This window comes from Symphalangus syndactylus, chromosome 19 (assembly GCF_028878055.3).
Source record: "Symphalangus syndactylus isolate Jambi chromosome 19, NHGRI_mSymSyn1-v2.1_pri, whole genome shotgun sequence".
NCBI lineage: Eukaryota > Metazoa > Chordata > Mammalia > Primates > Hylobatidae > Symphalangus > Symphalangus syndactylus.
The window spans coordinates 52,471,321-52,498,809 of record NC_072434.2 but is presented as its reverse complement, the minus strand read 5'-3'; the positions used below and the strand labels follow the sequence as shown (position 1 = coordinate 52,498,809).

Below are 27,489 nucleotides of genomic sequence, written 5' to 3'. Positions count from 1 at the left end.
ATTCAGTAGGTATCATGTGTTTAAAGTGATGAAACCTGATGAAACCTAGAAAGTTAATGCAGGTAGAGAATAGAAATCTTGGAAAGATGGACTAATCCGTAGGAAATTTCAATAATTTATTAGCAAAGATGTTATTCAATCCCAAATAATTAAACCTATCTTTTAGTGGGTCATTTTCATGGCATAATAGGAATTTCAAAAGATATGACAAAGGCCTTGCCCTCAAAGAAGAGAGATGGCTGTATTTTTAAGAACACTGCCAATGAACACTAGACCTAGCCTACCTCCTACTAGATGTGTGATCTTTAACAAACTATCTAATGGTTTTGAGTTTCAACATTTTTATTGTATAAGTGGCATACTAAGTACCTATATCATAGCAATTTTAAGAGACAATTAAATTAGATACCAAGTATATGATACTGTAGAAATTCCAGCTTCTTTCTCTTCAAAGAATGTTTATTTGGGGGAACTGTTCCCCCATACATCTTCAATCTAGTCTAGATTGTAAGCTGTGTGAGGGCAGAAAACACTTTTATCTTATATCTGTTATATAGAAAATAATGCCTAGCATTGTAGGTTCTCAACAATTATCTGTAGAATAAATCAAGTGGGAAACCAGTGGGTACATTTGGGTAGGATTTAGGTGCCTGGATACTTAGATGATTCAAAGCAAATGCTGTCCCTTTACCTCACAGAGTTTACACACAACCCAGGCATTTCAATACAATGATAGAAAGAAAAGACAACCAAGATGGAAGACTTAATCCCCAATTAAAAACAAAGACACATGCACACGTATGTTTATTGCGGCACTATTCACAATAGCAAAGAGTTGGAACCAACCTAAATGTCCAACAACGATAGACTGGATTAAGAAAATGTGGCACATATACACCATGGAATACTATGCAGCCATAAAAAATGATGAGTTCGTGTCCTTTGTAGGGACATGGATGAAACTGGAAAACATCATTCTCAGTAAACTATCGCAAGGACAAAAAACCAAACACCGCATGTTCTCACTCATAGATGGGAATTGAACAATGAGAACTCATGGACACAGGAAGGGGAACATCACGCGCCGGGGACTGTTGTGGGGTGGGGGGAGGGGGGAGGGACAGCATTAGGAGATACACCTAATGCTAAATGACGAGTTAATGGGTGCAGGAAATCAACATGGCACATGGATACATATGTAACAAACCTGCACATTGTGCACATGTACCCTAAAACCCTAAAGTATAATTAAAAAAAAAAAATTAAAATTATAATAAGTATATTTAAAAAAAAAAAAACACAGAACTTCTTTTCCATCATTATATTTGTGTATAATTTAAATATGCTGGATTCCCTTAAGTTCATTTAAAGCAAAGCAATGCATCTAAATGACACAAATATCTTATTCAAGAAGTATTGTAGAAATTTATTGAAGTTTTCTTTAAAATTCAGTGGTTACATGTATACCGTGAACAACATTCAATGAAAGTTCTGAAAGATCTGCTTTACACGTCAGTGGTGCCCAAGTCTCAGAGCCCCAGGCAGTGGCTCATCATTTACTCTCCTCATTGCATTCTTCTGAAGCCTGAAGCTCTCCTCTCTGGAAAGATGACATCCTGGCATCTCCACATCTTTTGTTTGTTAAAATGTATATTGATATATCGATTTCGTTTCTTTCGGTTTCCTTGAGTGCCCTCCCCTCATATCACCAGTTCCCTACTCCAACCCTATTCGTCATTATGACTGGGGCTTTTTTTCTTAGGAGTCGGAGTAGGAGAGGGCAGGGGGATTCCAATGGCTTGGGATTTTTTTTTTTAAATATAGTTCTTATATGTTAAAAAATTGATTATAGCAAGAAACTCACACTTTAGGGTCTGAATGGAACCTAGGACAGGTTGATGATCTCTGAGGAGAATTTAGCAGGGCAGAGGGTGTACGAATGGCCTTCTCTTGCTGACTAGCCTTCTCACTCACTGTCTTCTCATGTTTGTTCTCATTTCCTCACCTGTATTCGTTTTCCAGAGCTGATGTAACAAGATACCACAGATTGTGTGACTTCAACAACAAAAATGTATTTCCTCACAATTCTAGAGCTAGGTGTTTGAGATCAGTATGTCACCAGGGTTGGTTTCTTCTGAGGCCTCCCTCATCAGTTGTAAGGAGCTGTCTTCTCACTGTCCTCACATGGTTTCTTATCTGCACTAGCATCTTTGGTGTCTCTTTGTGTTCAAATTTTTCTTCCTATAAAGACACAAGTCAGATTGGATTAGGGCCCACCCATATGGCCTTATTTAACCTTAATTACGTCTTTTAAGACCCTGTCTCCAGAAACAATTACCCTGTGAAGTATTGTGGGTTAGGACTTCAACATATAAATTTGGGAAGGAGCACAATTAGGCTCAGAACACCTGTGTAGGAGACTTTTTCCACAATTGTCTCTCTTGCTTTTCCATCTTGGGACGATTTGAGAGGCCTCAAGGGCACAGTGAGTAAAGTGCAGAATTTGAACTAGTCAGTCCACAGTATGACTACCAATTGGGCACTGTGGTGGAAAGAGCATGGCCTCTGCCCTAGACTGCTCTGGGACTGACTCTCAACTGAGCCGCTTACTAGTTGAGTGAAGGACAAAATAGGTAAGTCACTTAATTTCTCTAATGGAAAATTTCCATATATTTAAGATGAAGGCATCTTCTTTCATAGCCATATTACAAGTATCAAATAAAATATTTTATATATAACAGACTTAATAGATATACAATTATTATTATATATATAATAGATATATAATATCTATTATATATAATGATAGATATTTAATATCTATTATATATGATAGATATTTAATATCTATTATATATGATAGATATTTAATATCTATTATTATATATATGATAGATATATAATATCTATTATATATAATATCTATTATATCTAATATGTATATATATACATGTGTATTACATTCCTGGAACCCAGTGGATATTAAATAAACATTACTGTCTTGCCTTCCATTTCTTATTTTAAATGGCAGCCTCTTGTGAGAATAATAAGATAGTAACAAGTTCATAGGATAGTATTGGAAATGTTATTAGGTATATATAATCAGTGCTCAATAAATGGCAGCTTTTATCATTTTAAGTCACTCTCTGCCAGTGTGACACATTTCCCAGAGTGTCCAAGCCAACAGATTTTTTAAGGGAAGTTAGGCCTTTCTAAATATAAAGAGTATGACCAGGGCTGAGTATGGTATTGAATAAACCAGCTTGTTGCAGTAAACAGCCAGCACATATTGATGCATTATTGAGATATTGTTTTTTTTTTTTTTTTTTTGAGACGGAGTCTCGCTCTGTTGCCCAGGCTGGAGTGCAGTGGCGCAATCTCGGCTCACTGCAAGCTCTGCCTCCTGGGTTCACGCCATTCTCCTGCCTCAGCCTCCCGCATAGCTGGGACTACAGGTGCCCGCCACCACACCTGGCTAATTTTTTGTATTTTTGATAGAGACGGGGTTTCACCATGTTAGCCAGGATGGTCTCGATCTCCTGACCTTGTTATCCGCCCGCCTCGGCCTCCCAAAGTGCTGGGATTACAGGCTTGAGCCACCGCGCCCGGCTGAGATACTGTTAATCTGTTTAAATTCTAAAGCAGTTTAAAAATTTGTCATAAATAGCCATAGTTGTTTTATGAGGTATGTTGGGCTTGTAAATTGCTATTTTATTGTTATTTTGAGGAAACAGAAGCACAAAGTAAAAAAATGTAAATTCTTAGGGCTTGATGGTACAGAGCTTATTGCCCTCTACTTTCTCTTTAGGACTACTAAAGTAATAATATTGGTAACAATTATGATTGTAACAACAAAAATAATCAGATTATGTAATTCTTTAGTAATGACAAAGTTTTCCCATCTATGAATTGATCTGATGGTCACAAAAAACCACTGAGGTTAATCCTGGCAGGGATTATTAATTAAACTGAGCTTGCAGATGAGGAAAACCAAACTTAGAGTCTAAATGGCCTGTCCGAGGTGAGATAGTTAATACATGTGCATAGTTGTAGTCCACTCTAAATAAGATTGTTGAATAAATACAGGAGTGGACAAGTCACATAAAACATAAGTCTTTACTCAGTTTTATTATTTCCCCTAATGCTACAGAAGCTGCAACTTCTTGTGGAAACCACTGGAGAAGACAAACCATAGCTGACTATTGAGGCAGGGACCATTCTCCTTCAACTTCCAACTTTGCCTTCAATTATTTTAACGAGTCAATTTGTAGGTCAGCTTACCTTAGAAGCACCCTTAAGCATTTGACATATTTTTGTACCACCTATACTTGAAAGCACATGTATATTTTATTTCACTCAAAATTAATAAAGCGTGGAAAAAAGCACACACTCTGATGTCATTTATTATTGGGAATAAAACTGGCTCTACCACTTATTAGCTCTTATTAGGCCTCAAGTTTCCCAACCATAAAGTAAGAGAACAATAGTCTCTACCTTATTGGGCAACTGTGAGAGTTAAATGAGATCGTCCCCGTGGGAAACTTAGTAAACTCTTCTGAATAATGTGCATTATTAGTAGTAATTATGTAATTTTTAATATAAGGAAAAGGCAGAGAAGAAAACTGTGATAAATGCCCCCGTGGAAAGAGGCTTGGTACATTCCAAGCCCTTCACAATGTGAAAAATGATGATGATAGTGACAATGGGGATTACTTTGGAGAGGATGATGAGGATGGTAATGATGATTTGTGCCTGTGATGGGCATGGTCAGGGCTTTGAAAAAAGCCTTAACTATACTTCTTGTCAACTGTAAGCTGTGGAATGTATCCTTCTTATTTACAACAAATGAATGAATGAATGGAGAAAAAAGAGCTTCTAACTCTCCTAGCACCTATTTCTGAAACAATTCTTTTTTACGCCTAGACATCAGGAATCTTTATTTCTTTCAAGAGACTGAAAAAATGTCTTCTGTTGAATTGGTAAAATCTCAAAATCAAGCAGCCAGGAATTTTTTTTTGAGAAGTTCCTAAGAATAAAATAGGTCAGCATAATCTAAAGCAATATTTTCAAGCTGACAAATTGGTCTCTTTGCGTTCTTTGGCTGTACTTAATGTCAAATTTAAGAACAGTGTTCAAATGAAGGTGGTAACAATCAGGCCATGTCAAGTTTGGGGCTTGGCTAGGTTCTGTGTCATATTTAAATAGTGACATTGGCCCGGCAAGAAATCCTCAGACATTGATTGACCAGAATAGGAAGGACTGGAAACAAGAATCCGTAAAGAATGGTGAGAGAAATTGAAATGTTTCCCCTGTTAATAAAAGGGAGGGGTTAAAAAAAGGTAACTATCTCTTTTTACATTTTGAGAAGAGTGTCACATGGAGGAAGAAGGAAACTGAATCTCTGTGTCTCCAGAAGGCAGTTCTAGGACCAGTGCATGGGAATTTCAGGGAGCAGATATGGGTTCATGATAAGGAAAATCTTGCTAAGTGAGCTGCTCAATGCTGCTTTTAAAGGTAGGAAGAGGGCTATGTTTTATATTCAATATGCTCTTCTTATTTTTTTGCCTTTTCCAGCTTGTTTATATCTAAACAGTTATAATTCATGTTATAATCAGAGAAGAAAACCAATACATGCTATAACATAAAGGGAAGAGAAAACTAACATTTATTGAAGAGATATTATTTGCCCAGTGTTTGACATACCTTACCGGATAAACCGGATAAAGTTGGTTGGGGTATACACACGAAATTTTTTTTTCTAATCACTACCACCAGATATGTCATAGTAAATCTTTTTATTATCATATTGTATTAATTTCTGAAGTGAGTGCTATTACTTTATAATTATTTTAAATTATTAAAAATTCAGTCTGGTACAGAGTTAACCCCCAAACTGATTAGTCACCCTCCCTTCTCCCAGTTCAAGTTTGACCCATGGCTCCAGGGAATTGCAGGTGTGTGTATGTGGGGTGTTGTCCTTCTTCCTCTCCTTGTTCTACCTCCTCAGGTGGAAAGGCTTATGGGAAATGAGGAAAAACATTTACATTTAACTGGGTCTGCAGTTGTATCTTCTCCTGGATGTTTCTACTCCTCCTCAGGCTAACACAAATTATTCTGTGTGGCAGGTTTCCACACAAAGCTGCTTTTGTAGGGGTCATGTATGAGTTCTTGCACAGTTTCATAATTGGAATATTCCATTCCTACTCAATTTTCCCCCCACAAAATATACATACAGCAATACTATCAGCAATATGCTTCAGCCTCTTGCAGTCCTGGTCCCCATGCCTGTGTGGAGTTGTTCTCTTGGGTGACATTGGCAAGGTAATTCAATCCAAGTCACCTTTCCTGGGGCTCTTTATTCACAGGAAACTAACTTATTCTTACCACATCAAGTGGTGGACATGAACTGTTTGAAATTTCCACTTTTTACTCCACCTTCTCCCTACAACTCTCTTTTATCTTCTTCAAAGAGACAGTGGGCAAATAAAGAATCTTCTGCATTAACAGTTGTCTCACTACGGAATGAGATGCAAGTCTCTCCTTCTTGAAGGTGCTCCCATTCTTTAGCATTGATTCTCCTGGGGCCTCTCATTGCCTCTGAGATGAGGAGGAAAAATGAGCAGCCCTCCCCACACTAGGTCAACTCATCATGACTCATCATACTTGCTTTTCCACTTTATCTTTTTCCTTCTTACATTCTGGGGGTGTGGGGGTGGTTGCTACTTGGCCATCAGTGGTAGTAGAATTGTTTGCCTACTTCTTCCTCAGCCCTAAGAGACACTCATTTGTGGGTAGCCCTTTGGTTTCTCTTGCTCTATAATGTTGGAAATTTAATGCATATTTACTTCTGTTTGATGGCCTACTCTCCAGTCTGCAGACAACAAGAAAAATCCCACTTACTATCCATGGTACATACATGGTCCCATTTAATCCTCATGAAAAAATTATGAAGAAATACTGTTACCATTTTATCAACAAGGATATTGAGGCTCCAAAGGGCTAAGAAAGTACCTAATGCCACTGGCACTAAGCAAAAAAGCAAGAGGTGAACCCAGGCTTGGCTGACTTCAAAGGTTATTCTTTATTCATTGTACCAGAAGTGACCACCTACCTAGCAGAGTTTAAAAACATGGCCTTGGCTAAAAGCCCAGTTTTTACCATGGCAAGTCCTCTTCTTTGAGACTTAGGTTTCTCTTCTTCAAAATGGGTGATCAGTATGGTGTCTACCCTCAGAGGGCCTTGGGAGGATTAAATATGATAATAAAACTCAAGTGCTTAGCTTGAAGCCTACACTTTATAAGTGCTCAATTAATGTTACTGATTGTGTCATGCAAAGGGGTCCTACATACATACTCCCTTTGTATAAAACTAAAATAGGATTTATAGAGAATAAAACTTACAAGTGGAAAGGAAGCACACACAGACCTTGGGTTCTTATTCCATAGAGAGTTGACTCAGGCAGACAGCACCATTGGGGACACTACAAAACGTGTTCCAATAGATGAGAATCCTGACCCCATAAAACTGTTTCTGTACAAACGGAGGAGGAAGAGGGGTCATTTCAATGACTTCCTGCTTATAAAGTGAGGACTCTCCAAGTTTAACCTCTGGTATCAGACTGTTTGGTAGAGCTCAGGAATGTTGTGATGGCTCTTGCAAAGCTAGAGAATAAGGAAATGAGCTTCTACAGCCATCCTAGATTTGTGTTTCCTTGGGGATTATTGCTATTGTTGCAGTTCTGTTTAAAATAGTAATGATCCATGTGGCAATGGCAATAACAATAAACACAAAGTATTATACTCAGAGCTACTCACAGATAATGAGCTCCCTGCCCCTGGAAAAGGTCCATCTCAAGGCTAGATGGCCATCTTTCAGCCGTCTGAGAAAGGATTCCAGCACTGGGTTAAAGGTTGAAGAGAAGACCTATAGGTTTCAATTTAACTCTGAATTTCTCTCAGTCTAGAGTGACTTGAATTAGTTACATGGATCCAAGCCTTCCTTCTTGGCTTAAACTACTCTGTGCTATTTCTATTTTGAGCCAGCAAAGTACCCCTACCCACAAGGGTCTCTAGCCCACCTGCACCACTGAATGGTAATGTTGACAAAGAAAACCCCAGCTCATTGCAGTGAGCCGAGATCGCGCCACTGCACTCCAGCCTGGGCGACAGAGCGAGACTCCGTCTCAAAAAAAAAAAAAAAAAACCCAGCTCATTCTTTGAGCCAAACATACCACATTTGTTTTTCCCTTCCCCAAATATGCAGACAGTTTATTTAGAGAGCCCAATGGCTTAGATCTTGTTATATATTATTCCTAGTGGATATGTTTGCTCACATCCATGGGACTTCACTGTTGAAGAACTGTGAGATTATTGCCTACATTTTTCCAAATCATATTTAATATAGCTGCAAGCCAGGGTTTCGGTAGTGTGGCATAATCTCATCAGAATGATCAATTCCTTCTGTTCCAGAACCAATGGGCATTCAGCCTTGCCTTAGAGAAAGGCTAGCTGGAAGCCTTTGGATTCTCATATCACTATTTGTTACCCCAAAAAAAGAAAAAATAAACACTGCTAGCCCAGACTCATACAGCCTTCATTTCCTTGGATGTACAAAGACTTTTCAGGTTGGTTTAGCATAAACTTCTGGATGAACCACTGCATCTGTGAAAGTTAATGTCCTGTACTTTAGCCCAGATGAATAAATCCATCTCTTTATTGGCACCATGAAGACTTTCCATTTTTTGAACATTTAAAGTTCCTTTTTTATGTATTGGGAGAATTTTTCAGCCAAGACCGCCTGATTTTTGAAACAGAGTTTTTGGGTGTTTGCAGTTAAATGGAAAAGACAAAAAGAAAAATTTAAAATAATCAAGAGAAACAACAACAAAAAAAAAAAAAAAGAAAGAAAGAAAGAGAAAGCCAATCGACCACACTAAAGAGCATTTAAATCTATTTCTTTATGGACTAAATTTCCTCAAATATAGACAAAGCCAAGAAGTTGGAAGCTTGGTTTATCTTTTTTCTTTTTTAAATATTACTTTCTTTCAATTTATTTTTATATTGGTAGATGATGTGAGACTCATTACATTTTATAGGCCTGAACAAAATCTTACAATTTCTTACTAATATTATGCAATGACATAATGCCATTTGTAGAGGTGTCGCATAAAGCAATTGACTTTTACTGGCTTCTTATGGCAGGGCTTGCCATTTTATATTCTGTTTTATGTAAGCGTTTTCCAAATTTATCGACCTCACAGGATTTCTCAAGTTGCTTAATTATGGTAGGAAGAAGATAGCTCTGTGGCCTGACACAAGAGGCTATTAAAGTCCCCTTTAAAAAGGGAATCCAAGAAGTGGGGAGGTAAATGCAGCTAACATTTAATGCGTGCCTACTATGGGCTGGATGCTGGGAGATAGGGATAAAAGTACCTGGCACTGCCCTGAAAATACCATGCAACATATATTTATTTTTCTAATTTCACAGATGAGCAAACTGAGGCTCAGTTGCTATGTCCAGCATCACAGTAGGTACTAAATAAATGCAGGCACCAAGATATCCACTCAGGTTTGACTTCAAGTCCATGCTATAGAATCACAAAGGACTGAAATGCTCATATAATGATGGATCAGCCTCTCAGAGGAAAACTCTGAAAGCAGGTAAATTCTTTACCCAGTGGATGAAGGCTCAGGAGGACCTCCCCAGTGGATTAAGAAATGGAGTCTGTATTTCTCTTTTTACCTAGTGTTGCAGCCTTCACATCTGGATCAAGCACCAATTCTCTCTCTCTCTTTTTTTTTTTCAGACAGGGTCTGGCTCTGTAGCCCATGCTGGAGTGCAGTGGTGAGATCTTGGCTCACTGCAACCTCTGCCTCCCAGGCTCAAGACATCTTCCCACTTCAGTCTCCCCAGTAGCTGGGACTACAGGCATGTGCCACCACACCTGGCTAATTTTTTTATTTTTAGTAGAGACAGGGTCTCACTTTGTTGCCCAGGCTGTTCTCAAACTCCTGAGCTCAAGTGATCCCCCCGCCTCGGCCTCCCAAAATGCTGGGATTACAGCTGTGAGCCACCATGCCTGGCCCCAACCAGTAATTCTTAAGTAAGAGAGGGAGGTGCACCAGGGATGCTGGTACGAAAAGGAATTCAAGTACTACTAATAATATAATATTAATGCTCTCATAGATCTAAGAGAGTTCCTAATCAATGTTTTATTTTCATATTGGGGGTATTTGAGGCCCTGAAAGGGAAAATGAAAAGCTATTTGAAGTCTTGGCCAATAACTTCAATCATCCATTCTCTTCAATCAGAACCAGTGCTTGGCCACTGGAGAAAAAGTACATACAGTTACAAATTGATGGTCAAGTTGCCAACTGCCATTTATTGGGAAATATCAATATGGTACTTCAGTCTTTGAGCTCACCATACTGGCTACTGGCACCATTTACCTCATGAGTTACGTTATGGTTCTACCTGACTAGTTATTTCACTGTTTTCTGAACATTATCCTCATCCTTCACTCTCTCACGGAATAATTTTCCTTGCTTCCAGTCCAAAATGAAGCAAAAATTAAGCCTCAAAGAAACTGTTTACCTCTGTGAGACAGTGTAGTGAATTCTTATAATTTTAAGCTGCCTCAGCATCCATTTTGAATACAAGTTTAAGTTTCTTATACCAAGAGCAGCAATCAGTTACCCTTGACACAGCTTCAAGTTCCACACGACACACAAATGGCTCAAGCTAGTGGCCAGAGATAAAACTTAGAGGCATCCCTCCTTCCTAGCAGGCTAGACCCCTCTCTTTTTGCACCTCCTGTAAATAGAATTTTAGGCATTTGCCTGCGCACTTAGAGTGACCCACACCCTATTTCCTTATATATACTGCTAGTTGTCATGCGTTGTCTCTTTCTCTTTCTTAATTCCCATTTCTGCCTCCCATGATCCATGACCTGGGGACAGAAGACTGCCCTGCGAACTCATTGAGCACTCCCTGCCCAGAATCTGTAAGTAAAAATATTTCAGGTTGTTTCCTATTGGTGGTGGTGATACATTGAATTTGTGCCTTCTACCTGAAGAACTAGGAAATGTCCTAGGCTAGATTTTCCCCAAGATATTGGGAAGAACACAAGATCAGGCCCCCAGCACCACAGCGATGCTCAGGCAGGCATAAACTGGCCACAGGTCAGACAAGAGCCACAAGGGCATCTGCCAACATAAACAAGTTTCCTGCATGAGAGACCCCTGGATCACAGGTTGGACAACTAGGTATTAGGCCACCCACCAGGCAAAAGAAGTATCTTGTGAAAGGAATGCTGTGAATACCCATGTGCAGCCCCCCTTTATTTCCCATTAGGGTAGGTTTGCTAGCCACTCTGGTACTAAAACCTCATTTTAGCTGGGGCCTCTCAAAACAGAGGGGAAGATTCTAAAATTCTCAGATGCATACTTGTCACAGTATAATCTCAGAGTCCTTGAGATTAGATAATTCTGATATTGGGGGAAGGAAAAAGAAAAGATGGAAAAGTGATTTTGATAACAGAAGGTAGGAGGGACTGGATAGGATTCCTTTAATTGGGAAGCAGAAAAAGCAACTGTCATTAGGAGCCAGGGAGCAAATGGTAGAAACACAGAACAAGCTACAACACAGAACAAACACAGAACCACCTTGAGTGTGGACACCACAGCAGATGAATAACCTGCCCATTGACATTACTAGGCATGGTTGGCACCAGTCAACATGAATTGATGGGACAGAGAAAGGGATGTTGGTCACCTTGATGGAGAAACGGTCATGAAGGAAAAACCTGGCAATGTGGGAGCAAACAACTGATTGCGATTCCCCTGAGAGTGGTGCAGGAGTGACATACCAACACCATCCCATGTAATATGGGCTGCTTTCTTTTTCTCCTTCTTTTCTATTGTGAGTGGGAGAGCAGTGTCATCCTCTGTGTATCTCCAGCCATCCATTAGAGTTTCTCATGTATAGCAGGCACTTGAAATAATTTGTTCAATGACCAAGCCAATATATGAAGTAATTTGTCCAAATTAACACAGTGAGTTTAATAATCTGACTAGGACCAAAAGCCAGGGCCTCAACTGAAGTCCAATAGTTCTTCCAAATGTTTTCTGTCTTAACATACACACAGAAGGATGGATGAATAAAACAGACAAAGGACAAAACTCTGATGGGAGGAGGGGTTACACAGAGCACAGTTTTAAATGCACGTTTTTATTCCGAGTACTGATTCTGCCCAAGTAACAACGCCATTCCTCTCAGTCACTAACTGTGGCTTCCAGGAAGTATAACTACTTGAGCACAGGACATTATTATTCAATTTACATCGACCAAGCAGAGACTGCCTGATGACATTGAAGATAGACAGTATTTGTGGCTTTGAGACTAATGATTTGAGTTTTTCTCCTAGTTTAGTATTGTATCCTTACTTGCATGTCAGAGCTGTGGTCAAATCTGAGTAGCTCCAATATCAGCCAGTAGAAGTAAGTTTTCCTTGAGTATTACAACAATGCCAGCCGGCCGCTGTGTTCAATTCCTAAAAATGAAAGAAATATTGGAGACCATTTAGTCTAGTGGTTTTCAGCTGAAGGTGATTTTTCTCTTCCAGAAGCCACTTGGCAATCTCTGGCGACATTTTTGATTGATAATTAGCTTGTCTTAGTGTGGACTGGTACAACAAATTACCATAGACTGGATGGTTTAAACAATAAAAATGTATTTCTCACAGTTCTGGAGGCTGGAAAATCCAAGATCAGGCTGCCAGCATTGTTGGGTTCTCGGGAGGGCCTTCTTCCTGATTTGCTGATTGCCATCTTCTTGCTGTGTCTTCACAAGGCAGAGAGCAGAGAGACAGGAAGCAAGGCACTAACCTCATTATGAGGGTTCCACCCTCATGACCTAGTCATCTCCCCAAAGCCTCATCTCCAAATACCATCACATTAGGGATTAGGGTTTCAACATATGAATTTAGAGGGAAACACAGACTTTCAGTCTATAGTGCAGAGGATGCTCCTGGCATATAGTGAGTAGTGGCCAGGGCTGCTGCTAAGTATCCCCCCATACACAGAACATCCTCCTGCTATAAAGAATTATCTGTCCCAAAATGTCAATAGTATTGCAGTCAAAAAGAACTTCTAATTCAGTTCATATTTTTCCCAAAGTAGAATTCGTCTACAGTGACCTTGATATGGAATTTTCCAGCTTCTGGTTGAATATGTCCAGAGATTTAGTACTAGCTCACTCTTTCACTACTGAATGCTAGCTTAGTTGCTTGTTTTTGGTGCCCCAGAATGCTGAATGCATATTATCACATTGTTTCATAATTATTTGACTTTTGTGTCTCATCTATTACAGGATGAGCTCCTTGAAAAGCTAATCATATTTCATACTCATCTTTGCATTATCAGCTTCTGCATAATGCTTGGCACTGAAAATATTACTTAATAACTATTCAGTCAATAAACAAATGAAAGATGAGAAGTCTTTCATTTTAAGTTACATCCTATCTTTCGACTGGAAATCTCATGCTTATGTCCTACCCAATGAAAGTTTTCTCTTGGACTGGAGATGGAAGAGACAGACCACTTGTTGCATCACTCTATCTTGCCCTTTGCCTCAAGGCTGTGCTTGTGAGTTTGGGAACTATACATATTCTTAGTTTGCACTTTTCTCTCATTGGAAGTAAAACTTTCCATAAAAGTGCCAAAACTGGGGGCAAATGGAAAGTATTTTATCATCAACAAGTTTAATTTGCTGAGTGCTTTGCATTAAAATCATTGAAGTGAGTTGGGCTGGCCAATTCCCAAACTCTATTGCCAAACCGAGAGGCACTTTCTCATCCTTGCCTTAAATGGCGATGAGCCATTGGATTGCTGAACTTGGACCTATATTGGAAGGAAGAATAGAGCATGAAAACCAATTTTCCCATGGGGTTGAAAAGGCCAGAGTGACTGACCATACTTTTCCAACTCTAGTTTAAAGTCTGTAAATAATAATGTAACTCACACTTGTAAAGAGCTTATATAAGCCTTAGACATCTGTCCTATCTTTTTTAAAGAAAATATGGGAGCAAACAATTTCTTCCATTAAAACACTAATATATTGTGGCACAGAATGCAACACTGGCATGATATTTTAAGATAGAATTATATCTTCAAAGAAACTCTGCATTCATGATGGGGTGCTTAGAACTGTATTTCTGGACCATTCTCTCACTTAGTTTGTAAGTGAAGTTAATGGAAAATTTGACATGATCTAGCACACATTTTCTCTTTAAATTTCACAGTTCATCTTTTTCCTCTTTCTGGAATTTTCTTTTACCCTCTCTCATTCATTCTTCAAACACACTCTTATTCTCTAAAGCTCAACTCAAATGTCACTTTCTCTTTGAAGATTTATTTGATTCCCCAAGCACTGGCTCCCTTTTCCAGGTTTCACCTGCTTATATTCAATCACTTCTCAAACTATGTTGTAACAGGCTGCTTAAATATCCTTCTTTCCTGATAGGCAGGGATCTCCTAAAGGAAGGAGATCATATTTTATCTTCTACTTCTTTCATAGCATCATTTCTATAGAAACAACCTGCAACAACTTAACCTTATAATTTGGCCATAGTGAGAAACTTCTTTCTCAATATTCCCAAGACACTCTGATCATATTTATTTCTGATTTGTTTCTTTTGATTAATTAATTTTTACTTGATCAGTATATATTTACTGAGGTTCTAGTGTTAACTAGGCCCTGTGGATGGTTATACAAATAATAAAGGACCGAAATATATGAAGCACCTCCCCTGTGCCAAACACCATGCTAGCATTTAACAAATATCTTCTTATTTAATTCCTACCACACCATAAGGGGTACTATTGTTACTAGTTTGCAGATAAGGAAACTAATGTCTATATATTTAAGTCACTTGTTCAGGGTCACACAGATGATATTTATATTTTATGGAAGTTTTAATTTAACTGAGACAATATAACATGCACACACATGACACACAAACACAAATACTTTTTTGGGAAAGAGTTGTTTTTTATGTGCCAAAGCTGAAGCATAGTAAAATGAACAGAAGTTTTGGGTTGTGTATCATGGTCTGTAACCCAATAGCTGCATGACTAAATACTGGATACAATCTGGTTTTCTTTCTACATCCATTCTCCATCAGAATACTCCCATCCCTGTGCCTCCTCATGGGTCCTGTGAGGCTGATCTCCAAGCACTGCATCTCTCAGGCTGTCCTGCTAGCTGTTTTCTGTTGGGTTTGGGGAATAGGAAGCATCAGAGAAAGGTAAAGAATTCAAGGTATTCCTTCACCTTCCCCTAACTGCTTACAAACTACTGGGACAGGCCTTAATGAGCTCTCTGCTCTTGGGAGCTGGGTGGGAGAGTGGCTCTCTTATAAGCATAACTTTTACCAAGTTCTTATAATAGCTTTCTCCCCTTGTCCTTTCAGGCATGAGGGTGTTAATGCTTCTTATATAGAAACTTTCAGGAGCAGAGTACCTTCATTCAACTGTCTTCACATAGCCCACTAAGTGTGCCATGTACGTTGAGACAGAGACTGACACACCTTTGTCTGAGCCTCAGTAGTCTCATCTGTTAAATGGGTATAGTAACATGTAATTCAGAGAAATTTTGCGAAGATAAACAATATATGTTAAAAGTACTTCGAAAACTTAAAAGTACCAACATTTGTAATCATAAACTTATTTTTCAGTTCTATAGAATTCATACTTTCATTTATCAAATATCTACTGAGGACCAATTATGAGTAAGACCCTATGCTAAATGCTGAGGTACTCTGTTGAGCAGAGATTTAATTAGAGGGGAAGAGACTCCTTTAGGGTAAGTGATGGAGGAGGGAACTCAATAAAAATAAAGAGATGACCAGGTCCTTAAAGAATAGTATATTTTGCCGGGCGCGGTGGCTCACGCTTGTAATCCCAGCACTTTGGGAGGCCGAGGCGGGCGGATCACGAGATCAGGAGATCGAGACCACAGTGAAACCCCGTCTCTACTAAAAATACAAAAAATTAGCCGGGCGTGGTGGCGGGCGCCTGTAGTCCCAGCTACTCGGAGAGGCTGAGGCAGGAGAATGGCGTGAACCTGGGTGGCGGAGCTTGCAGTGAGCCGAGACTGCGCCACTGCACTCCAGCCTGGGCGACAGAGCGAGACTCCGTCTCAAAAAAAAAAAAAAAAAAAAAAAGAATAGTATATTTTATAGGTGAAGTTGGGGAAGGGGGGATAAGGCATACTAGGGGAAGGGAATTGTGTGAGGGGATGTTCAGAGGTAGGGGAGAGAAAGGCATATTTGTCATGAGTGAGTAAACCATTTTCATGGGGCATAAGGCTGGGAATGCAGTGATTTTCAAGGTCTTTGTAAAGAGCAATTGCATCCTCTAGGATGAATAAGAGGAAAATGAATTCCAATATATCTTAATATCTTTTTCCCACTGTGGCATTTGTCCCGTGAAAAGCTCTGCATTGAAAAATAAGTGATCCAGTGGGATTTGGATTCTTTACAGCATGATTCGATTGATTGTACTAATGGATTTTGCAGCAGATTGGATATTAAAGTGGTCAAGAAAGGATTTGAGTGAAAATCACTAATTTCGACCAACTGATACCTTTGTCAACAAACATTCATTGAACTTCTACTATGTAATATGCTCTTGGGCCCCAAGGAGGTTAAAAAACAAACAAACAAACAAAACCCAAAACTAAAAAAAAAAAACAACCATTCATCGAAGTTTGTCGACATGGGATCCTCCACATGCCCTTTCTTCTGTCATTCCCTGACATGTGCTCTTAGAATCGAGCACAGGGCATGAAACGTATTTGGTAGATACACAATAGAAGTGTATGTACACAATAGAAACATATTTGGTTTCTACAAAATAGAAGTATATAATTTTTCCCTTTTAATCTAATACATAAATGAATGCCTCACTTAAGATATAATCTAGAGCAGAGCTACCCAATAGAACTTCTCTGTGATAAAAAATGTTCCACTTTGGTGCTTTCCCAAAAGGGAGTAACTGGCTACATAGGGCTATTGAGCACTTGAAACAATGCAATTGAGGACTGAATTTTAAATTCCGCTAAATATTTAATACAAATTTAAATTTAAACAGCTGCATTTTATTAGTGGCTGCTGTATTGAACTGTACAAGTCTAGAGAGAAGTGTTTTATAAATAGCAAATAAAACTCTTTCTCTCTGTCTTCATAACACTCCACAGTTGCTGAAGCTCTTTTCCATCCAGTCTAATTGCTATGTTTGAGCTATAATTTGGAGTGAGGTTCTAGGAAATCTTCAATCACTCCTATCCTGTTGTTCCACGTTTAAAGTTCTGTTTAGTCCATCTTTACTTACCTCTGTCCTGAAATGGTGAAATGGGGGTAGCAGAAGGTGATTTCCCAACTGTAATCATTGTGATTCGTTGCATGTATTTACACCTGCTGCTCTTAAACTAGCACTGCCTTGTTTAGTAGCCCCCTGTAGTCATTCTAACTAATCACAAAAAGGCTTGGCTAGTCTTTAGGTATGCTCAGACATAGTTGCTGGGTGACTAGGCAAATGAACAAAAAGTTCAAAAGTTCAAAACAAAAAGTTCAAAGCCTTTTCAAAGTAAGCATCCTAACATTATGCAACCTCAAACTGCCCATCATTGACACATCTGAGGGTCAGAACCTATATTGCATTGAAGCAAGCCTGGAGAAATCTAGGGAAAAGATATTATGTATCCAGTTTTCCTAGGCATTAAACTATTTTGTGGTTCTCTGCATATTCCACATTTTTCCATGTGACTACTTCTGTGCAAATTCTGTTTCTCTAGGCAGGGATACCCCTCATCTCCTTGGTTGACTGATAGACTTCAGTTTGGGTTGTGCTTCAAGAACCAGCACAAATGGCACCTCCTTTATTCAGTCATTTACCTGAATTCCCACAATAGAGTGAAATTTGCACATACCTTAATCAGAACAAATGGATTTCTGTAGATATTCCTTGGATTTGTTATGGATTTATGCTTGTGCATCATGAGCCTATTGAAGGTAGGGGCTGTGTTCTGTTAATCTTTTTATTCCCAATACTTATCAAAGAGCTAAACAATGATTCATTCAAAGTTCATGGCCAGAATAGATTGCAAGTTAGTTGTTGTTTTTATGTATTTATACAGTAATGAGTGATTGAAGTAATCCAGAAGAGATAGTCCCCAAATGTTTGGGTCATACACTAGAATATATGATATGATTTTAAAAATTTTGCCTTTTAAAATGTATTTTGTTGGGGATAATATTAAAATTTCTTCATTGACTTTGAGCTCCAACTAATTTGATTAACCAGAAATACAGCTTTATTACTTACCCTTCTACAACTACCTGCCGTAGATTCTTACATTCAATTATTCTGGCTGGGTATTGCAGAGGAGACACGATTTTCCATATAAAAAATCTACTGCTAAAATGTAAATTCCGTAAGAACAGATATTCTCTTTTTTGAGTTTTGATTGTTGACAAAAATCCATGGTCTAGAACAGTACTTTGTACCGTTTAATCACTCAATACATAGCTTATATTAAAATTAATTAATAAACATAATCAAAGCTTTCTGTATCTTTACAACTTTTCATTCCACCATCCTCTACAGTCACCATACCCTTTTTGGAATGGAGAGCCAGCTCTTCCATTATCGTGCTGCCACTCACAAATTGCTGCCTATGTCTTGGTCTAGGCCCTTCCTGACCTCCTCTAGACAACGGCACCCCATCTCTCTCAGGCAAGTGTTCATCCTATTCTTACTTCTCCCCTGCATCTACCTCTGGGATTCCTTCACCGGGTCAACTCTTTCCATTTGACAAGGCCAGCTCTTCCAGTGGGGGCTTCTAAAATAGAGCTGATGTGCCCTAGTGACACTGTTTTCCTCTTCAAATGAGTCTTCTTTCCAGAATACACACGTGACTCAAGTTAATGGTGGTAGGGGAAGCTCTAGATGTGAGCATGCTCAAACGGAATCTGCTAGTGTAAGTGAAACCACAGCTGTCTCCAACAGTCAGTTTCCTTCTGCCAGGCTACTTCTCTTAGTGTGATTTTTCTCTCAGGAAACTTAATTTATTCTCCGTCAGTTCAGCTGTCTTCACAAAGCTCCAGTTTAGTGTACAGCTATGGGTCTGGATTTAAGCTGTCTTTCATGAGGCTCCAGGGCCACATGCAAATCAAAACATGTGTTCAGATAGCTGTTTGTCTTTCCAAGTTTGGCCTTCTCAAAGAATTCAGGCTATCCCAAGTGTGGCTCATGGAGTAAAAGCATGAAGGGAGGTGAAATTGAAAGCCTTTGTAGGTGCTTAGTAAGAAAACCCATTATGTCGGCTGAGTTCAGAATTGGAGCGGCATGGGACCCATTACATTCCCCCTTATAGTTTGTCATGAACCAAAGACCAGAAATTAGAAGACAAGTTTAATGGATAGAAGCTTTCTACAATAGTGACTTACAAATTTTCTGGGCTATTAGAGTCACTTAGGAGTCTTCAAAATACAAACACATTTCTGGGATGTACCAGGATCTCTTCATAGTTATGGAGCTTTATAGGTATCTCCCCATCCCCTGTGCTTTGGGAGCCTGGTCACAGAATGCCTCTAGAGTGGTGCCTCTTAACTCATACATATGGAACACATAGAAAGTAATAATGCTTAATGTTTACCTAGCACACTGGAATGAAGGAACACAGTAGGCTGCCCTGAAGCAACCACCCAAGGGGCCTTCAGCCACTCCAGAATCAATATGGCTTCCCAGCTTGCTGAGAGGATTAGTCATAAATGACACTGCATAGGCCCAGTAGGGAAACTGATTTAAGGAAAGTGTGACCTAACTCAACCCCCCAGCTATTAAATATCAGTTCCGAATAAGGCCACATTAGCTTCTTAGATCTGTATTCCCTGAATATTTCCTTAAAGAGAATGGAAGACAGTTTGAAAATAGAGGATGGAAGGTCACTTCAAAGTAAAATGTTTTCCATGGATACATCCACAAAAAGATAATTTGCATGAAGATAAATATAATTGGAACTTACCTGATAATACCTTATTTTAATAAGTTTTGCTCAAAAATCTTCAAGTTCAAACTCCTTACCTTGGTATTCAAAGTTCTCCATGTTGGTGACAATTTTTCTAAATGTATCTCTTCCTTTTCCTTTTTAAATACCCTAAATTCCAGCTAAAAGAGCTTTCATGTATTTACCAATGGAATTTTGGTAGTTTTCAACAAATGTTTTGTTTTATGCTCAAACTTATTTCACTTGCTACATTGCTCATCCTTCAAATTCCGTTGTTCTCGTTGAGAATTTTCTGATTTCTCCAGCCAGAAATCATCTCTCTGTCTTTTGAACTATTACAATCTCTTTTCTGGGCCTCTATTCTACTTAGCACATACTGTGTTATATTATAGCTATTTGTACACAATCTGATCAGTCAGAATCAAACAGGCTTAGGTTTAAATTTAGTATTTTCCACTTTTTAGATGGATGACCTTGTAAATTTCCTGAGCTGTAATTTCTTACCCTTACATATATTAAGTATCAAAATATCTACCATGCTGTAAACCATTGGCAAAATGGCCTCAATTTTCAAACCTATGTCTTTGCTCTTTGCACTGTGACTTTGTAGCTCATTCTCAATAGGCAGAGTCTGTTTCCCTACTCCCTGAATTTAAGCTGGTCTTGAGATTTGCTTTAGCCAAGAGAATATAACAGATGTGAAAGTGTTCCAGCTCTGAACATAGGCCCCTAGAGTCAAGAGACCTTGTGGACTCCCATTTGCTCTCCTAGAATCCTGCTCAACTGTCATGTGAACAAGCCAAGGCTACCTTCCTAAAGCGTGAGAGACCACATGGAGCAGAGATGAGCTGTCTCAATTGAGGATATTGTAGATCAGCCAGATCCCAGCTAATTCACCAGCAGATGTATGAGGGAACATAGCTGAAATAAGAAGAATCATCTACTGTATATATATATGTATGAATATACATATATATGCATATATATTCTTATGCAAGCTAAAGTTTGGGAACCACCAACTAAAACCACCATATGTATGTGTATGTATATATATACATATACCTACATGCATGCATACAAAGTCCAGTATATATATTGGACTTACAAAGTATGCAAACTTGCATACATACTACAAAGTTCAATATATATATTGGACTTTCAGTCCTCTCTCTCTCTCTGTATAAACACACGCACACACACACACACGCATGTGCGCGCATATATAAACACATACATATATATGGCTTTTTTAAGTTGGTGATTTCCAAACTTTAGCTTGCATCAGAATCACTTTGGGTGTTTGTTACAATAGACCAATGAGCTCCCAGAGTTTCTGATTTATAGGTCTTTCATGGAAGTTCCTAAATTTGCACTTCCAATAAGTTCCCACATGATGCTGATGCAGGTGGTCCGGGTACCACATTTTGAGAATGACTGTTTTAAGCTGCTAGATTTTGAAGTAGTTTGTTAATATAGCAAAAGCTACCTGATAAATAGGGATATTGGGAAGTTCAGTAATTACAAATTTAAATTTGTAATTTAGTAGACACTCAATAAATCTCATTATCGTTATCTGTTTTATCTCCTCAAGTAGCCTATAAGTTCCTCGTGGAAAGGACTATTACACAGGTGAGTGCATCCTACTCTTATTATCAATTTGCAGTACCTTGCATGTTGCAAACATATCTTTCAGTCCATTATATTCCATAAATAGCAAGCAGGTGTCACATGCAATTGCTGTGCTCTTTATCACTATTATGTCCGCACTCATAATTTGGAGACATTTCCTAAAGATAATTTAACACTATTTGATCAATTGTAAAACTCGTTCTTGCATCTATGTGTTTATGAAATTCTGTTAAAAAGAAGTCACAGAGGGTCAATGTTTTATAAAGTGGTGGCTGAAGATGTGTAGTGCTGCAGTAGCTTAAGGAGTTGAGGATTCTGGCAAGGAAGTAGCCAAATAATCACCTAGGAAAAGAAAGAGAACTAAGGAGAGAATTAATAGACTGGAAAGAAATGGAAAGATTAATGAATTGGCATTCTCTATAAGGTCTAAAGGCAACCGCAGTGGTTATAAACTGTAAGAAAAGATAAAAGGAGTGAGGTATTGTCAGAATGTAAACTGAGAATTTAAGACTTTGAGGGTGAACTTACTGAACGATGCCTAGGAATATGTGTTTTTAAAAGATCAAATGATTCTGCTATAACCAAGTTTGGTGATGAATATTCTACAATATTATGTTCTTTACTATCATCAAAATTCATGAAGACAAAGCAAATGATATCTACTACTGCAAGGGCTGAAGAACTGATGCTGAGAACTTTACCCGTTACATCATTCAACGTTTCTTACAAAATCTCGTGTAAAAAGCTTCTTTCCAATGTAGGGACAGAAGAAAAAAGACACATTGGTCTTTCCTGAAGGATTGCTATATTTTTTTCTTTATGATATTGAAGTTTATAAAATTCATCATTGTTACCTCTTCCTCCTGGCTGCCAAGAAGTCAAGAGCTAAGCCTGAAGCTTAGCCATTTCTAGATTGTCTTAAGTGCTTTAAAGCCCCTTGTGAATACCTCTATATGACATTATATTTAAGTTATTCATTTAATACATTTTTCATCATTTTACTGTAAGCTCCTAAAAGCAGAAACCGTATCTTTTACATCAGTTCATCTACAGTAACTAGCCTGGTGCCTTGTATGCTGTAGGTTTTAGGAAAATGTTTGCTAAATTATAAACCAAATGGTGGCAATTATAAAGCTAATGGGTCACTAGGTTTTCTGTTCCCTTCTTTCATGTGTTTTAATTTTATATTTTCACTTATTGATCTTATTGTACATGATTCACTGTTAGGTATTAGGAGAAAATTCTTTTCTCTCCATTCCTTGTATTTTCTTTCAGGTGGAGATAGCCCTGTTAGTCTTATACTTCTGGCTTCTCTCTGTCAGTTTACTCAATATATCCTAAGGGAGGATGAGTGACTTATTTGATTGGTAAATCTGGGGAGAATAAACCAGAGATGCTTAGCCCAAATCCGCCATTTTTCTATTTTCACCTTTTAGGTCAGTTAGCTATGGGTTTCTTTGATGAATTCCTTTTTATTCATCTATTCACACAGATCTAGTTTGGCCTCAGAAACCTCAACTCTCTTTGTAAATACATGTCTCACTTTTTCATTTCTCAGTATTTTAGTTTATCCACTGTTATTTCCAGAACAAGAAGATGTTTGCTGAATCCATTTTCTCTTCACCTACAAAACGCTCTTCAATTACCTAATCTGCTGCTATAGCTCTTGCACTGTTTTGAGCCAGCCTATTTCCCAATAATAGAACATCACAAATATGCTTCTTCTATGAATTTTTTGTTTTGGATTTGTGGTAATTTTTCCTGCTTTCTCCATACAAGCAGAACTTTCATCTCTAAGTTGATAGTAGCCTACATTTCTTCTAAATTGCTCATTAATTTATTGTTGAAATAAATAAAATACATTTTATTTCAAAGGATGAAGCCACACTGGATCTCCAATATTCATAAGCATAATTGGCAGTTGTTACAATGTAGAGCCTCAAAGATAATGTAAAATTAGACAAGACATGCAACTCTAGACTAGCCTTGGCTTTGTTCCAAGTGAAGGTTACTATTTATTATCTGAAGGCCTAAAATATCTCAGAATGGTATACAAACCTGGTTTACAAACATGTTACATGGTATGAAACTAATCATTCTTCCAATGTTTGAATGTAGTGTGCAAAAGACCTATTAAATAAAAGGCAGCAAGAAAAATAAATGAAGATAGTCTGAATCAAAGATTTCATGATCTCAGACTCAACACAATGGTCTTTTGGGAGTCCTCTAAAAAGTATTTTCCTTTATATTAACAGCTCAAGTTCTTAAACAATTAGTCAGCAGATAGGGGCCAAAACATATTGCCTCCCTTCTTTAATTTGATAAGACTAAGTTATAGGATGGAGTTTGTACATGGGAAGTAAACCTCCAATATTGATCCAGATTACATAGATTAACCCAGCTAGTTACAGTCATAGCCAAAAGTCTACAGGTCTTCTCTAATGGGGCAGTCTTGCATTAAAATATGGCATATCAGAGCAGGGGAGAATGTATGCCTTCTGGAAGTTATGTGCCCCACGAAGAAGAATGGAGGAACTGCACTAAGCATGACTAGTTCATGCTTCCAAATTTACCTATTATAAATGCATATGTGTCACTCTATTTTCCCTGCACTGGAGTTTGTAGAGAGAGAGAGTTCAAAAGCATTAGAGGAACTGAATGAACATTACTGAGGTCAGTCAATAAGCTTAATACAATGAATTTGAATGAATAAAAGGAAGAAAAAGATAATCGAGAAGATCCCACTGGAAAAATGTATATTCAGGTAGAAAAACTTGTAGAATTGCTAGGTGTCACCCTTAAAATAGTGTTTTAAGCACCAAAATTTTTAAAAAGTATTATCTTTAGGGGTTGTGGCTAAATTTACTTTTCAACACCTCTACTAAGGTCTAGGCCTGCCTGAGAGTAGCTGAACAGTAGCAGTATGGTCAATATGCACCCACACCAAGCAGTGCTCACAGTATTATAAATTTAGAATTGTGCAATGAAGTACCATGGTATTACAAGAATAATGACAATAGGGGCTCACATTTAAGAGCCGCCTTCCTGTGTGCCACAAATGTGCTAAGTGATTACATATTACCATGTTTGATCTTCAAAATAATTCTATGAGTGAGATATCAATATTCCTATCTATAATTACGGAAAACAAGGCTAAGCAACATACCACAGCTCATAAAGCTGAAAGCAGCAAAGTCAGTATTTGACCCCAGATTGACTGACTATGAACCCTGTGTTCTTTTGCATATGCCAAAGTAAACACATCTGTAAATATTATGGGACTGGATTACGAGAACTCTAGGACCTTCTGACTTTCTATGTTTCTGTGACCCGACAGTGTGAAAAGCTCCTGCTATTTAAACGCTACCCCAGATCATCGTTTTTCTTCTTTCCTCTTTTCATTCTTTTCTGTTTCTCTTCTATTTGAGAGTTCCAATGGGCTAATTGGAAAGATCTTGCATAAATACAGTAAAAGTCATTATGAGGTTATCCAAAGGACAAAATGGGGAGGGAAGGTATGGTACAAGTGGAAAATTGCTGTTAAGTTTGAATTACAACGTGGTTGCATCTGCTCAGGGCTTTAGCAGAGGAAGACATTATATTGCTAGGACATTGCTAGGTTTTACTTTAAGTTTACTTTAAATTCTAAGATACAAAGAAGGCTTTAACTTAAAAATGGAAGATAAATGTTTCACAAATATGTTCTTAGATCTCATAATTTGAAAGATTAATCTCTGAAGAAACTGTGGAGAATACTGATCATCATTATCCTAAGAAATATTCCTGGCAATTCTTAAAACACAGTTGTATTTCCCCAGTTTAAGTAGTATTATGCTGGAAAGAGGAGCTGGACTTTCAACTTAAATATTTGTATTTTACTGTGTAAAATAGGATATATTGGTTGGTCTCTCTGAGCCTCAATTTCTTCATCTATACAAAGTCCAAAATCAAATCCATTTTACAAATATTGTGAGTGAGCAAGAAATAATAATGCAGATTTAAGTGCCTAGCTCAAGGATGGACCTCTAGCAGATATTAACAAATGATGGATTATATTTAAATCAATAGAGATGTATTATTACATTTTCTTCAAAATCCCAGATAACTTTCTTGACAATTGTCATAATCTTGTAAAAGACTTAAGATAATTTCTATTTATTCAATTATGCATTTACCAACTGTTTTGGGGTGCCTACAGTTTGCCAGGTGCTGTGTTAGGCTCTACAGAGGTAGAAATTAAAGGAATGTTTTCAGTTTGCTTATGATCAAGTAGGGAAGAGAGGAAGAAAATAGATAATTACAAACATCATCATGAAACATTGTAGGGTAGACGAAATGTCCCATAAAGGACTCCTAACTGTAAAATAAAAATAATCCTATATCTAACCAGATTGGTCCGTGGAGTTCTTTGGCAACTTGTTAACTTTCTACTTTTCAACAAATCACTTTGCTCTGATATGTGGCTCTAATTCTTATACATTGAAGATATTTGTAGTATTGAAATGCACACTGGACTTGGGAACAAAATAACTAAATTTCAGATCTGGGTTTGTCATTTAGCCATTGCCTGATTGGGCACGTCAAGACACATATATGAATATTAGTTCTCCCCTCTGTGTATGTGTTTATCCCTGTGTGTATATTAATTAAACAACAGGATTTTTCATTTATGTAACCTTGCAAACTAACTAATCAAATGGTTTAGCAATTGTAAAAAGGGCAAGAAAAATCTAGATTTTTCCACACATAGCAACTAAACTAAATGATCACTGACAGTCACAAGTTGAATATATGTAGCATTATTTAATGCCAAATGAGGGCGTGCCTCTGCCTCCTGGATCCAGTGAGGTTTCAGGAAGGGAGGGCTAATATAAGGTATGTGTATTGACACCTCCACAGTTTGTATAGCTCTCTGACCATATGACCCTCCCCTACTGAGTTCAAATAAAGTTTCAAAATCATTTTCTCAGTGCTTTTGCTCTAGGTAGTCACCACCAATCCATTAGAGTTTGCTCTCAAGTTGAAACTTACTTGTAATGCCAGATTCATAATCAGACTGTGACAAAGAGTCTCTGGCATGGCTTCTGATGCCTTTTTTAAATTAATTAATGCTTGGAATGTTGAAGTCAGCTAGAGGAAATATAAAGAAACAGGAAGATTTCACACATTCATTCCAAAAACTTTCAGAAATTCGTATAATTAAATGCATACTATGACCAAAGCACTTGGTGTCTACAAGTTTCCTTGTAGCTAGTGAGCTGCATCTACAAGCTTCCTCAGTTCTCTGTGAGTTTTCATGATAACTCCTGCTATCTATAGCCATCTGCATCTGTCTTTCTAATATATAGGGGGTAAGTCACTCTTAATAGCTTAGTCTTTAAGGCTACATTTTGTATATTGTAAATTTTGTATATTGACTTTATGTTACATATGTTTAGGCTTGTTACATTTATTTTTAGGTATTTCATATTGTTGACGTTATTGTAATTGTATTATTTTAATTTCCATTATTTGTGGCTAGTGCATTAGTCAGTTTGGGCTATCATAATAAGATACCACACGCTACATGGCTTAAATAATGGAAATTTATTTACTTACAGTTCTGGAAGGTAGAAGTCCAAAATCAAGGTGCTAGCAGGATTAATGTCTGGTGAGGTTTTTTTTGTTTTTTTTTTTTCTGTCCTGGCGTGAAGATGGCCACCTTCTCACTGTGTCCTCGTGTGGCCTTTCCTCAGTGTACTCATAAGGGGGAGGCAAAGAGATATCCCTCTGGTATCTCTTCCTCTTCTTATA

At 38.0% G+C, this 27,489-nt stretch overlaps 1 long non-coding RNA gene across 1 annotated transcript; it reads right to left on the bottom strand.

Moving 5' to 3' along the window:
* Nucleotides 1-1,402: 1,402 nt before the first annotated feature.
* Nucleotides 1,403-27,489, bottom strand: LOC129458643 (uncharacterized). Its single transcript, XR_008649695.2, has 5 exons — nucleotides 27,295-27,489; nucleotides 26,728-26,826; nucleotides 12,741-12,840; nucleotides 12,444-12,550; nucleotides 1,403-2,241 (listed from the first exon to the last, which is right to left on the bottom strand). It is a non-coding gene; the product is annotated as an uncharacterized lncRNA (long non-coding RNA).